The sequence below is a fragment of the Falco rusticolus genome, chromosome 2, assembly GCF_015220075.1.
Source record: "Falco rusticolus isolate bFalRus1 chromosome 2, bFalRus1.pri, whole genome shotgun sequence".
Classification (NCBI taxonomy): Eukaryota; Metazoa; Chordata; class Aves; order Falconiformes; family Falconidae; genus Falco; species Falco rusticolus.
Genome location: NC_051188.1, coordinates 67,206,453 through 67,221,312, shown reverse-complemented (window position 1 = coordinate 67,221,312; position 14,860 = coordinate 67,206,453). Strand labels below are relative to the sequence as shown.

At 45.8% G+C, this 14,860-nt stretch overlaps 1 protein-coding gene across 1 annotated transcript in view; it reads right to left on the bottom strand.

The window, feature by feature from the left end:
* FHL2 (four and a half LIM domains 2) overlaps nucleotides 1–10,968 on the bottom strand; it is a 63,557-nt gene extending 52,589 nt beyond the window's left edge. Inside the window, exon 1 of the mRNA XM_037376604.1 lies at nucleotides 10,860–10,968. The gene's annotated coding sequence lies outside the window, so the exon portion shown is untranslated. The remainder of the gene's footprint in view (nucleotides 1–10,859) is intronic.
* Between the last annotated feature and the right edge of the window lie 3,892 nt (nucleotides 10,969–14,860).

Here is a 14,860-nt window from a genome sequence, read left to right as displayed (position 1 = left end):
TTGCATGCTGAAATGCTTTTAGGGCATTCAACTCTGTGCATCATCACACCAAATCCTAAAATGACACCAGATCCCAGACCTGTGGGCTCTCTGGCTCTGACCCTACTTTGGTCCTGATCTATCATTGTGTGCAGGAAAGGCTCTGGAGACAACTTTGTCTTCTAGAGATCAAGTTTTTAGAAAAACAAATATTGGATTGTATAGAAGTACAATAATTTCATTAATAAAATCTAACAGGTAGGGGGAGGTTGTATCTTAAAAAAAAGAAAAATCTGACTGCTGCAGAAGAGGTGTGAATCTCTATTTACAGTTGGGTACCAAAACAGTAGAGGGTGTCTGCTTCTCTGCAAAGCTGCAGGACATTTTTAGGATGGCTTGTGCAAAGCCATGGAAGAACACTGGCAGGAGCCCACCTGGGCACTTAACCAGCTCAGCTGCTCTTTTCATTCCCCTGGTTTATGGCACCCAGACCTGACCTGAAATGATTAAGGACCCAAAGCTGAGCTCTGTGATGGGCCCTTCCCATGAAGCCTCTCACTGCTCCGTCCCAGCAGGAGAAACCCCTCACTCCCCAACCTCTGTTGCAGCTGCACTTTAGGGCTGCCAGACCAGGAGGGGATACTCTGCAGTCATAGCCATCTGCCATCAAATGTCATGTAAAGTTGCTTCCCTGTCTATAAAAGAAGGTGACACCACTTTCATTACACATGCTGCAGGGCACTGCGGCTCAGGGGAGGAGGAGGAGGAGGAGGAAAGTGTGGCAGGGGATGCCCAGAGTATCCCAGAAACACAGCTCCCAAGGTCCCCTTTCTGGCACAGCTGACTTAAAGGCCTGAATAGAGAAGCCTTTCAAATGTGTGACCTACTGCTGCTATGATGGAAAGTGATTTGCACCATCTCTCAATGTGACTGTAAACAACAGAGCATTTCTGCTCCTTTTCAAACATGGTATCATGCTAGCAGCTCAAATTGCTCAGCTTTTTCTTGGTAGCCCGATAGATTTGAATGCCAGAATCTTACCAAGGACAATCCTACTGCATTAACACCGGCCAACCAGCAGCGCTTGTGCAAAGTGAAATAACCTGAGGGTCGAAATCATTCTTCACAGGGGTGAGACCAGGTTAATGTCAGACAATGCAAGATCATTCCTCCTGATGTTAATGTGACAGCAGGTATGTAGGTATGCCTACAGCCCTTAAAAAGAAGTTAAAACTTTTTCCATCAGTGCCCAGTTTTGGAAGTTTGCAAGTAAGGATGGGCATTAGCATTGCATATGAAATTTAAATACAGTGACTGCTTGCTGTAAAGCATTGGCTAACATGGATCCTGGATTTGGGAAAACAGATGGAAAAAACCCCCATGTTAATAGAATACAGAGTATGATAAATGACTTTTGGTTTTAAAGTTTTCCAAAAATCTCTCATCCAGTACATCCATACCTTCAAAGGAAGAATATACCCTCATGGTGTATTGCAGGGGCGTTGCTCATGCCAAGCATGTTTATGTCATTGTCAGCCTGAAATAATTTGGTTACCCTTAATTCTTGTCTCAGTGAAGCCAGATCTAACTTACTACGTGCATTATCACCATTTATATGTTTATATCTACTATGATTATTAGCTTATGCATATATATGACCTGCTGCTTTGAGTGTGTAAAGAATTAATGCACGGATGCTTGAATCCTGCTCTGCCTTGGAGAAACTTCCCTTCACAGTCAGCATACATTTAGGTAAGCACCAGGATGGTGATATTTTTCCTCTGTCTGTTCCCCTGGGCAGAAGATCCCACCTATCCAGAAGGCACCAACAGTTCCAAGGCCAGGTAATGGCATGAGTGGGCGAGATGTGAAGGGGACCTGAAACATTCCAGGGGAGAAGAGAGATGTGCAAGGACATACATATCTCTGAATCAACATCCCTTCAATGAAATACATGTTCTGGACCAGGCTTTGCTTAAAGACAAGTTTCCAGCTGAAAGGTATGTAAGCATGCTGAGAGTGTTTAAACTGGATAAAACAGAGAACAGAGTTAGCATAATGTCTGCAGCTGTAAGTTTTCTTTTATTTCTGCACAGCTGCCTCTAAATAAGGAGATCATACTGCTGATCTTTGGATTCCTGAGTAAATTCATTCCTTACTTTATCTTCAAGACTGTCTGGTGGTAGGAGTGATTTAAGGATAACTGGCAAACCACCTTCATTCCATTCCCAAAGAAACGATGATTCAGTAAAGGGGGGTGTTGGACAGTTCTCCTAGAAAAGATACAAAGCCAGAGGTAGCCAGATGTTCTTCCTTGAGCTGCATGGGACATTTTGAAAGTTGATAATGAGCCTTGGAAGGGAAATGTTGTGTCCCATGCCCCCCCAGACACACACACAGAGCACATCCCCTGTCACATGGATCAGCACAAAGAGGAATCACTGCATTTATTGGCATAGCCAGCACTCACACAAACATAAACAGCACAGACAGCCTCATCCTGTTCCCCCTCTCTGGGGCATCAGGATTAAAGTCCACTCTGAGGATATATGCACAATGTATTTATGGGTCATTTCAGGAGCTGGTCTTAAGACACTCTGTCGTCTAGTTGGCACCTAGCTCCTGGTCTCCTCCAGCTGCTGGCATTTGGACCTATGAGCCCCAGAGGTTTGTGATCCCCCTCTGGGTGCTGGTACTCTCTAATCCTACTAGTCTGGTGTGAAGCTTGGTAGCACTCACACAAAATGACTCAGGACAGAGCACGCACCCTCACAGAAGCCAGTTAGAAACAGGATTTAGTGGCAATACAGGATAGATGGTGGTGATGAAGCACAGGACTCAGTCAAGCAACTATACACTCAACTGGGCCCTTTTACCTCCTTTGCCCCTCTATTTCCTCATATTTGTTATTCCCTCAGTTCATCATGATGCCTCTGTTTTTCCACCTCTGGTCCTTCCTGTAAGCATCCCTTACTGATTCTCACAGTCCCCTGAAAACCTCCCATTGAGAAATTTTATACTATCCTCAAATTCTTCTTCCTATGCAGACCACGCTAAATTCTGCATCCTGTTAGGCAGCACCTCCCTTTCCTATGCATGGCTCTTTGTCCCATTTGGCTGTCCCGTCATGGGGTGTTTCACACTGATAATGGTCTAATCCTCCTCCTTTGATAGTTGTATGGAGTTGCTGATTCAGCGGGCCATATTTTCACTGCTCAGGTCATTAGACTGCCTCCATCTGTCACTGATCCTTCCTAGTCTCACTGCTTGTTGTGGTTGCCCTTTAGTCACATAACACACAGAAACCTAATGTTGCTCTTTGGGTGGCTAGTATAAGTAAAGGCCAAGCAGAACTTCCCATAGAATGCCATGCTGTCTTGGTGCACCCGACTGCACAGACGATGTCTAAACCATGTAAAAATACTTTTTTAGCAAAGAGGAATAGCTGTATTTCCAGCTCTCCTTGCATGTTTAAGACAAAGTTTCCACAAGTGATCTTTGTGGCTTCCATCTTGGAGCCTCCAACTTGAAATGTATGAAAGGAGCTTGATTTCTAGAGGATTCAGCTGCCAATGAAATTCAGCCCGCTGAAAGCTTCATCTTCACACAGAGCAGAGTCTATCCCCTTCCCTGAAAGCACAAGTGCCATGTTTACCCTTACCATCTCTGCCTCAGATACTCCTGGAACTGAAATAACCCCAGTTGCCATAATTTAATTAAACTATCAGTTTGAAATGCCTGAGTGTTGTCTTGAGACTGTGTGGAAAATATGAGTACAGATAATTGCGTTAGCTAGGAATAACAAGACAGCTTGCAGTGTAAGATGAGAAAGGATGACGTTCGGTGTGATCCAAGCTGACAAATCCTGAGATTATGGCATTAGGCTGGTCCTGTTGTGGACTGCTGAAGAACTGAGATAAATGTTTCTTTTAAAATGGGCATCCAAGGGCGTGTTCCAAATAATTTGTTTCCCCTTAGTGTGACTGTGTGCATTCCCTTAATACCCACTATTGTGCTTGACACTGCTTGAGCAAAGCCATATGTAAGAGGAAAAGCATAAGAGCAGGACTTACTGTTGGCAACATCTAGATCACGGAGATGCTTAGAGACTAACCACAGCTAAAGAGGCTTTGGCCCATTTTATTTCTACTTAGATGGCTTTTTTCTTTATTGGCACATCACTCAGACTGAAGAGTTTTCTCATGAGGAAGAGGAGGGATGTAAGGTTGCATCATGGCACCTGCACAACTCTTTGCCTCTGAAAAAAACCAACAGGTTTATCAATCTACTGTATCTCAGGTGGGGGCTATGTGCATGGTTTCCTCTGGGCTTTGCGCTTTGCTTTTGCAGCAGAGAAACCTGTGGCAGGGCTGTAGCAACAGCCTTCTGCTCCTTCCTCCTGGCCACTTCAGCCCTACTGAGAGCTCTCCCCATCCTCAGTCCCTCATGGCAACTCCTGCCCAGGCAGATGGGTGTTGCAGCAGGTCTGATGTTTGGAGGGATGCAGCTCTACGTGTCCATTAGTTGGAAGAAAGCAGCACTGTTATGCTTGCTTATCCCTTATCAAAATACTTTAAATAAAGGACCATAATGCTTGGTGGTTTTATTAACATAAATTAGAAAGAGCCTCTGCCAAGAGACCGAGACGTTATGGCAGCTAATTAGTAGAAAAGCCATTAAAAGACATTTTATCTTAGAAGTAGCAAGGTGTGATTTTTTTTTTTTGTTTGTAAGGCTTACTGGTTGTGCGATGTCAGTTCCAAGGCCAGGCTGTAAAGCAGGGCTGCTTAAGGTAATCATTAAAAAGTAAAAATCTTGATTTTCCAACTGTTTTGAAGATGCTGGTTTTAGGGGGTGTGTTCCTGTTAAATGTATCTGTGTGCTTCTAAACCAAAAAAGAACCAGTAAAGAAACAAATGTGAGACTTGTGTTTCACATCAGCAGCCCGGCTGATAGGGCTTTCACACTGGGAGCCTGCTCTCTGGGATTTCTCAAAAATCAAAAAGCAAAGCTTAGTTCAGCCAGAACACAAACCAGAGCATTAATAGGCTCAGTTTGGTCCAGGTCCAGACTAAATAAGAGCATGGCTCACGTCAGACCAAATCAAACCGATCTTTCCTGGAGCTTGCTCCCCAGCCCCTGCGATAGTCACAAGGACTGTGATGGGTTTGTAAATTCTGCTGTTGAATCTATAGGCTCAGTGGTCACTGCTGGTCACTTTCTGCCACCCATGGCAGTGTCTGCCCAGCGTGGCTCTGGGGAGAGGACATCTGTGATTCTGCGACATCTGAGCATGGCTCTGCAACCTCGTCCTGCCCCAGCACCCCCCACTTTCCCTGGCCCTTTGGGAGCCCTGGCTGCCAGCTGGGTTGCAGATCGTGTTTCTCTGCGGGAGCTCCTTCTGCTCTGTTTCAGCTGCCTGCTGGGCCCTGTCGCCAAAGGCCCTGCAGGCTATTCTTCTTAGAAATCACAACACCAAAAAGAATGTAACATTAAAAATAATCCAGGCATTAGAATATGAGCTGCTGTGGGGAAGAAAAACCCAACTAAACAACAAAAAAACCCCAACAAAACCCCAAACGCCACAATATCTTATTTCTGTCTGCCTGAACTACTTTCCTGGATCTTTCCAGGGGGAAAAATCAGTTTATTTTTTCCTCCTTCCAGGCTGTTGTGTGGCTTTTGGGCATGATCCAAACTCCACTGAAGTCAATGGATAGTTTTCAAGGTCTCTCAATCAAGTTTTGAATGCATGGTGGTAAAAAGTGTGAGTATCCTGCCTTACACTCAAGGTGGAAACACACATGTCCTACAAGTGTTGCACATTAGTGCTCTGTAAGTAGTCCTCTCCCTTCCCCTGTTTCTCCAGCACATGCAAAGGTGTCTGGTGATATGGTAGTTGAACATCTTCTCAGAAAGGAAGACAAGTCTGGCTTCCTTCTAGCGATGAAACTGCTATTGGCAATGGAGTTGCACATCACAGGAGTGGTCCTTCTCCTGGTCCTTGACTGCATAACATCACACAGAGCCCTGTGGCAGTGACTCTGCAACTGCATGACACTTTACCTGGTAACACTGTAGGTCTCTGGATAATGCACCATCAGCTTCGGGTCAGGTTGAAGAACACAACATCTCTGCAAATAGTCACCAAACCATCCTTATGGCCCAGGCCATTTGTATTTTAAATGGTTAACCTTTAAATTACATACTTCCATAAGCGAACAACCTTAGATAGCAAATCTATGGTGGCAGCCTAATAGATGAGACATTGGCTGATGCCACAGATGGATAAACTTCTGCAGATTTGAGTGCCTAGTGATGTGAGCCCTTGTACCAAGGCTATTAACAAGGCCAGGTAAGGATCTGGCCATAAATCTATGCCTGTCCCACATTCAGACAGACAGCACTAGAGGCTGAGGTGATGAGAACTGTTTTGAACCCTCTGATTCATTCCAAGTACTGTGAGTTAGACCAGGTCTGCTTCCCAGACCTTACTTTGCAAATGGCTGAGGTGAAAGCTGAAGACTTACCAGTGACTTCATAAGCTCTGTTTGGTACAGTTTATGCCAGGCACAGCTCAGGGTGAGATTTGCCAAGGTCTCTCACCAGGCTTTTTCACAAAGGCACTGGATCTCGTAGCAAAAAATACATACTCCCCTCCTCACCATTTTGTAATGAAAATGAACATCGCATAGCTATAAGGATAACCCCGTATCAAACCACTACTTGTTATAGTAGCTTGAAGTAGTGCCTCAGAATTTAAATTTCTGATACTCTTCACATTTCCCCGAAGTTGTTTTTTCATTAACTTCTTTTTTCTAAGCTGTTACAGCTTCCTGAGAAATTCAGGGTCTCTGTGGCTTCCTCCAGCTTTTGTCTTCCTGGCCATGAGACTCACTGAATATCACAGAGCCACAGAAAAGCAGGGCTGAACCCTCTGCCCCTGGGCAAGATCAACTGCAAACATACCATTTCTGACAGATGTCCTGACAAAATGTTAGCTTGTTCTTAAACACCTGTAGGACCTATGTGATATTCAGAAGCCTTCCTGAAGTGTTTCAGCACTTTTTACTCATGCCTGACTCAAGCCTTTAGCTCAGTCCATCACTAAAAGCTCATCAGTCCTTCTGTTGTCAGTGGAGGCTCTGGAGGCTGCTGACCAGAGGAGGCTCAGGCAGGAGCACACATCCTGGCCAGATTAGGTTAGGCAATATGAACACCCTGCTATGTGCATTTCTGTAGTGTACCAAACTGATTTGGAACAAAACTCTTCTAAGGATCTTCTCCCAACCCCCATGGTATGGTAAAGGCCAAAGGGATGAAGCACATCTGGTCAGTTGTGCCACAGGTACTCAGAGAGGTTTACCAGTTGTAGCACCACAGGTGGAGATATGCAAAGATAAGCAAGAAGAATTTTTTTTTTTTTCTCAATGAAAGCTGTTTGTCAAAATTCCTGTTCTTGGTACCAGTTATTATGAAAGCTGCCCATAAACGCACACCACAGCACACCAGAAAATGAGTCTGATCCAGGGCCAGTCCTCAGTCACCTTACATCTCCCCTTCCTGCTATCGGAGTCTGGGCTGTTGTGACCTCTGCATTGTATGGCAGAAGAATCATTGTCCTTTTCTCACTACAGCATTAATGCTGGCCATTTCAGACAAAGTAACCATGATTTCTTTGTAGACTAGTTAACCACACCTGCATCATTGTGACAGAGGTGGAAAAAAGTATTTCCTAAGCAAAGATTTTGCAGTCAGCTCGCTGGGGTACTACAATCTCCCAACAAGCTGGCAGCAGCATACACAACCACACTGAGCTGAATATTTCATAATGTCAAATAATTTTGTGTGCCTAAACAATCTTCAAAATAAAAACATTTTGTCAGCCTGTAGGTGTACCCAGACAAGTGAGATGATAACTGTGGAAATGATGTCAGTCCCCTGGGGAATGGTCTGTTTCTCCATAGTGTCATAGTACAAAAAGCCTCTGGCTCAGGCAGTGTCCCCAGCTTTGTTTAGGATCACTGCTGTGTGCTCAAGGAAAAGCTCTTGGTTTGGATTGTCTGAGGGGTTTTATTTTTTTCAATTATTATTTCACTACATAGACTGTACATGTTTTTATAGCCTACACAGACTTTGCAGTGGATCTTAAAAATATGTAGAGCTGGTTTTTTTTCTTTAAAATGCAGTCACTTTTAGGGACTCTGCACTGTACAGCACAGGAAACGAACAGTTAAGACTGTGAGGCAGCGAGCCTGCTGCTGGCAGCTCATTCTGCATTGACTAATTATTGTTATTATTATTGTTGCCACTATTGCTATTATTATCAAAACTGCTAACGAAGGTAATAAATACAGCAGCTGTTTTAGGTTAGCCTCTAACAGCATCTCCCTTTTTAGCGGAGCAAGGTCCTTGCTGAAACTGCTTCCTGCTGCAAAAGATTGTTCTGAACCACTTCTTCCATCAGGCTCACAACAAGCACTTTCCAGATACTCTAGCTCACCAGACACTCCTTGGAAATGTCAGATATGTCTTTTGTGAAGAGCTCCTATTTTAAATAATATATTAATATTTCAAGCAAATACTTGGCAAGCCTCCAGATTTTGCCAGTGGGTCCTAGCATCTTTGGAAAAAAAGATTTATGGGCAGTGCTGGTGATGGAGGGGTGGACACTGGGCATGTAAAAAGCATACTTTGTGGTTTTAGTGACGCATGAATTATAATCACAGATGGTAGCGGGGTGCATTCCAGTCACTGTGACAAAGATAAAAGGCAAGGTGAAGATTTGCATTACTAATTATGGGAGCTTGGTGTTCAACTATGCAATGCTGCTGTGGGTAGATTGCCTTTCAGAAAAGTACTGTTACATTAGCTGTCCCGCAAAACATCCACTCGGTCATTTTTGCATACAGGTAGTGTGACGTGGCAGAAGTACTACTTGTTGTGCAGGTGTGACTGGAGCGCAGGGCACTTGGGGGTTGCTCCCTGTGCTCCCCAGGTAAGTCATGTTTTACTGCAGAGCCTCCATGGAGCAGGGACACGTGTAGCTGCCCAAGAAAGAGGGTCTCAGCCATCCTGCTCCATCCAGGGTGAAACTCCGTATAGGTATGAGTCCTCTCCTTCCTGCTCTTTATGCCTTTCTCTTCTCCCTCTCCCTTCACTCCAGATTACAGTCCACCCAGTTTTAATGTGTCATCTGCCAGGCATCTTTCACCTTACTATTATCAGATGGGTTAGACAACTATTGCCTTGCCCTGGTCTTGGCTTACTCACAAACTCCTTCCCCAGTAAGCTGAAAGTGGTGTCTTTCAAATTTTTGTCTGGGTTTTTTTGTTGGTTTTTTTTTTTTTCATCCAGATTCATTGCTAGATCTGGCATGATGGCAGAAACAGAACTGTGGGAACAGGGAAAGAGGGTGGCTTTATAAACTGGGTCCTGCAACAGGGCTGCCACATGTGGAAAGCATTGCCCTCGTCAGCAAAGTGATGGGCTAAAGGGAGCCCTTTGCCCCCACACCCCCACCTCTGCTGGGTAAGTGTAAAACCTGCATTGTCCCTGAGTGTTTCAAATGCAGGGGGAGTCTCTGGCTTCAGCCTGAGGTTATTCTTCAGCTGCCAGACACCCAAGTGGATTTTTCGTGGTGTAAGTTTGTGTACTGCAGTAGTTTTATTTCCTGGAATGTAAAGTCAGATACACACCTATACAGAAGGGAGGGTACCAGCTGAGGGCAAGTAGATGTTACAGCTTAAACATCTGCATCTGAGTGGTGAGCTACCTCAGGCACCACGTACAGCCTGTGGAGTCCAGAGCACCATTCAGCTTACCTGAAAGTATGAGGACATCCTCACTTGTTTAAACAGTGATGACTACTAAAGTAAGACAACCCCCCCAGCTATTAGCTGTAAAGACTAGCTCAGAAAAAGAGTCCAAGTCAGCCTTCAGTTGGAAATCAACCCCTGGTTTCTTCTGAGTTAGTAAAGATTGTCTTCAGGGCGGAATTCGGAGAGGGAGAAGGGCAGGAGAGCCCGTCTGTGATTCAAAGATACCTTTTTCAATTTTTCCCTTTTCCTACTCAGTGCTTTTCACACATCTGTAGCAGCACAGCACCAAAGAAACTACACCACCACCTCCTAAAATGAAGCTAATGCTGGGCTGGGCTGACAGAGGCTTGCAGAAGAAGGTTTTAAAGCAGAGCTGTTTCAAGCATGCTAGCAGATGGCAGGTTATTTGCATGTCAGAAAACACTCCTGGTGGAGATAAGCAACCATAAACACCCACTCTTTGCAAGCCTGCTTTCAAGCTCAAAGAAACCTGACGCTCAGCCATGTGGAGGAATCATTTCTTTCCTCTCCGTAGCAGAAAGTTCACTGAAATGGAAAGCAGCTCTTACAGCTGAGTACTCCAACTGGAATTATTAAGTATTATTTAATAGCTGGCAAAATGATGTATTCACTTTATCTGTTATCATGTAAATTACTTTGTACTAAATGCACTAAACCATCTTTTGCAAGATTAGATTGGATTAGACACGTACTATAAAAATTACTCTTAATGAAAATGTTTAGGTCTGAAAGAGGATTTAAATATTATTTTCTATCACTTTAGGGCCTTTGTGTAAAGGAGAATCTAGTCCTTTATGTTTAAATGGTTTAAAGCATCCAGCTTAAACTGCATTACTCAGGAACTTCCATGTTGCCATTAATAACCCACTCTTAATTTGAAGTACAGAGGAAGAATAGTAATCAAAACCTGAATTTCCAGGCATTTTCTAATTCAAACCTATCTCTCTTTCCTATATTAAAGGATGAGATTTATACGCTAAGTTAACAGACTCTTAAAACAAGGCACTAAAAGCAGAGGTTATAAAGCATATATTTTACCTGAGCTGCCTCAGGGAGTCCTTCTACATCACACGCTTGCCTGGGCTGAGTTAATCAGGATTTAACAGGAAAATACTGCCACAAGCTTACCAGACCGGCAGGCAAGGCTCCCTGCAAGGATGCCCTCCCTCCGCACCGCGTCATTGCTGTCCCTGCGGACAGCGGTAGCCTCTCTCCCCACTACGGATCACCCAGCCCCAGCCAGGTGCCCTGCGGCTCCCCCGCAGTTTCTCCTTCTGCAAGGGTGGCCGAGCCTGATCTCTGGGGCAGGAGAAGGTCCTGCCTTTGGGGAGGGTAGCTCCTGAAGCCAGGTCTGGATGGAAGTCAGGTGCATCACCTGTGGGACTCACAGGGAGGCTGTTCTGGATGCCATCTTCTTCTCCAGCTCACCTCTCCTGAGCCGGAGCTGTGTTTTGTGTTACGCAGCCCCTTGCAGTGGGAATTTTGTAAATAGCATTGTAGCTGTCAGGTGGACAGACTGCACCAGGTACAGAAGTTTCCTCACTGTGGCCATCGCTGTCCTGGGCCCTCCTTCTCCACCCTCTCTTTGAGATTAAACCTGCACCTTCCCCTTGCCGGTGGAGTGGACAAGAGGTGCAAGCAGTCAGCCTGGCGGGTGAGGGAGGTGGGAGGGAAAGACTTCAGTCTGCAGGACAAGAGGCCCACTGTATCCTTGCCCAACCCCACTGCCCCTCTGGGATCAGCTCCCAGTCCTGGCTTTCGAGCCTGTAACAGACAGCCACAGGAAGAGACCTAAACCTGTGCTCAGCTCCGAGAATCCGAGAACTGTACATGCTCATGACATGTCTCAGGCAGAATGGACATTAGCACATGTTTAAATCTTTTCCTGACCCAGGGGTCTTAAGCACTTGCTCAGACTTTAGGGATTGGTTCCAGGGAAATCGGTTTTGTAATTTGGAAGCTGCTTCCCAGCACAACTTGTGCGTTTGCTCTCCTTGAGTTATCAGTACTCAGCCTGAGGACTGTCAGGTACAAGTTTGGGGTGGTCTGAAAGATGCAATTGGAGGGAGCTGCTGAGATGTTCCCATTTGGCCACAGCCCTTTTCCTTTCAGAACAGAGGGAGGTGGCTTTCTGCAGTGAGGCGATGCTCCTGGCTGGAGCATTTCAGCCCAGCTTGGGAGGGCATGATCCTGCCTCCTCAGTCAGAGCAGCACTGCTGTGTCTCCCCCCCCTCACCCATGGGCACACGTCACAGTTAAAGGTGATTTAACAACCCTCAGGCCTCTGCCAGATTTTCAGCCTTTTACTGGGGAATCTTGGCACCTTCAGTACATTTTATTTTGAAAGAAATTAAACGACTTCCACCTATATGCTTAGGTGATTTTAAAATGTATTTTTACGTTATCTGAATGGTGAGTTAATATTGTACAAGATTTCATATTCAGGAAAATAAGCCTGCATTTTTCACCAGCCATTAGCCCTGCAACACCTAGCTCCCCAGAGCTATGAGACCATTTTAGAAGCAGACAGCCAGGTGGCAAGCCTGGCTCTTGCAGAGGGAGCCGCCTGCACGCCTCTCCTCTGTAAACCTGTTAAGGCATCGCAGGTAGGGAACAAGCGTTACATAAATTATTTTCACCTGCACAGCAAAAAGGCTGATGTTCCCCACTTGTTTGTTTGCTGGTGAAACATGGGTTGGTTTGGGGAATTTCAGCTGTGAGGCAGCCCGTATGTGGAGAATTATGTGGGATCTCTGTTTCAGCTCTCTGTGTTTTATTTTTGCTTTTTTCTTCATTTCACAGAAGTTCATTGAGAATACTGGAGTACCTGAGGGAGTTTTGGAACTCATTTTGGATCATTTTTCAGTCCCTTTTGATCTACACACATGGTCCAGATGTCATCAGTCTGACCCAGTGATCCAAAAAAATCCCAAAGCATCTGCTCGGGGCTTGCCTTATGTACCTCTCCTTGATCTACTTATTTGCTGTGCACTGTACAGCTCTGCTCCTGCCTGCAAAGGTGCCTCCTTTCCCAGGGCTTAAGTCTGGGCGTTAGAGCCAGCCACCGACTGTTGATGGCTGAGTCCCTGCCCTTACAAACCTCTCCTCTGTGTGAGAGCCAGCCCTCTGCTGCTGGTGGCTCTCTCCTGCTGGAGAAGCTCATTTTGGTTCCACCACCATAGGTCTTCTATCAGGGGTGGGTAGCACAAGAGAGCAGAAAACCTAGGCTGCGTGAGCTGAGCATGGGTCATGATGGTAAAAAATGTGCTGGGGAAGTGCCTGTTTCAGAAATAGGAGCTGAGCACATCTAGTAGCCTATAAATAAACAGCTCTGGGGCCCAGGCTTTCAGACACATGTATGTGTCACAGAAATGCCTGTTACAGCTCTTCAGCACTTCAAAACTGAAGTTATAGCTACAGGCACGTGATGGGGAGCAAGAGTGTGAGGAGACCCGAGATGTATAGCAGGTCACATATGGCATTTGTAAATTATGACAGAGCAGCTTCACCCCCACAGACAAATGGAAGAGCTTGTGGGAGGCTGCCTGTGACCCTGGTCTAACCTGTCAGGCTACACCTGTCTTTCTTTGGGCCAACAGGTACTGCTTCTTCAGGTGGCAGCTGTAACCTGGTCTGTGTCCAGTAATCTGTGCTACCCCCTAACTGCCTCTGTCGCCCTGCCTCCTGCACGCAGAAACACAGCCCTGGGCACTCCCAGTGACCAGCTGCCTAAGGGATCAATCCCGTTCCATGACTATCAAATAAAAGAAAAAGGGATGGATTAAATTGTCAGTTAAAAAATGCAGTGAAGGTGTGACCGTGGCATTTGTCAGCTCAGTCTGTCTCACGTGGAGATAAGCAGTATAGGTACAAGGTAGCTTGAAGGTTAGATGAACTGCCAGTGCTTAATTTCTCCAGGGATGTGCTCTAGATGAAGCTGTACTCTGTGCTGACAGTCTCGCCTGCCGCTGTGTAAGAAGATGGCTGGTTGAAGCAAGTAGGGGCATGTGGGCTCATGCAAGCATTGCACCTTAGCCTTGAATGAAGACACACTGTGAGGAATTGCTACCTCAAAGGCTTGTATATCTGATTTGTGCAAGCCTGGACACCCCTACCTGGTATATCTCGTCTTCCCAAACAGGAAAGCTTTGAGGAGGCTTTCCTGAGGTAATTAATTTGCCTTTTTCCAGTCTCCTAAATCCATTCCTCTGCTCACTCACAAGTTCATTTTCCTTCACAGCATTCACAGGTGGCAAGTCTAGTGGATCTTTCCAGCACGGTGTGTGTTGCCCTGGATAACTCTGCCCACGGGCATGCCTCTGTCAGCAAAGCCCACTCCATCTCTCCTCCTGTTTGAGCCCCCAGATGCTCAGCCCCACTACCACAACAGAGCACAGCTGGCTCAGCTGGGCTGATACAGCTCCACTTGAGCCTGTACTGAGAGAACTGAGCCACCTCAAAATACTCTTAAAAAAAGATAAAATAACCCAACCAGTTCCCTTGCTTGGTTCAGCGTGGGTTCCCCACAAGCAAACGTAGCACCGCGAGTGAAGTGGGAACGTGGCATCAGACATCACTGGTGAAGGTCGGGCAGTTGGGTAGGTGAATGGCCACAGAAAGAAAATCTGTGGTGCAGAAAGCTGCCCGCACCATGGGAAGCTGTCACGGTCAGGAGGTTTCGGCTAAGTCTCTGAGTTTGCAGCCATCCACTCCCAAGAGATCAGAAGGAAAAACAACATGGCAGGTTAACGGAGGTGGCCAGAACATTTTGAGCATGGCTCGTATCTGTGGGCTTTTCCCCGAAGAGTTTCTTGTCTAGTGTATCTCTAACGCTACACAGAGCTCACAGCCTACACCTCAGATCACCATTATCTGGTGAGGGAAGGTGGTCAGATGGCTAAAATAAACAGGAGAGCTCACCAGAAGCCTTCTGCTGCATTTGACTTGTAACATGATTCTCATTTCACCTTTTTGCTCTTCATAAGAGGGCGTACAATCTGCCAGAGAGACTCAAGTAACAAGAAAAGTTTAGTCTCGTG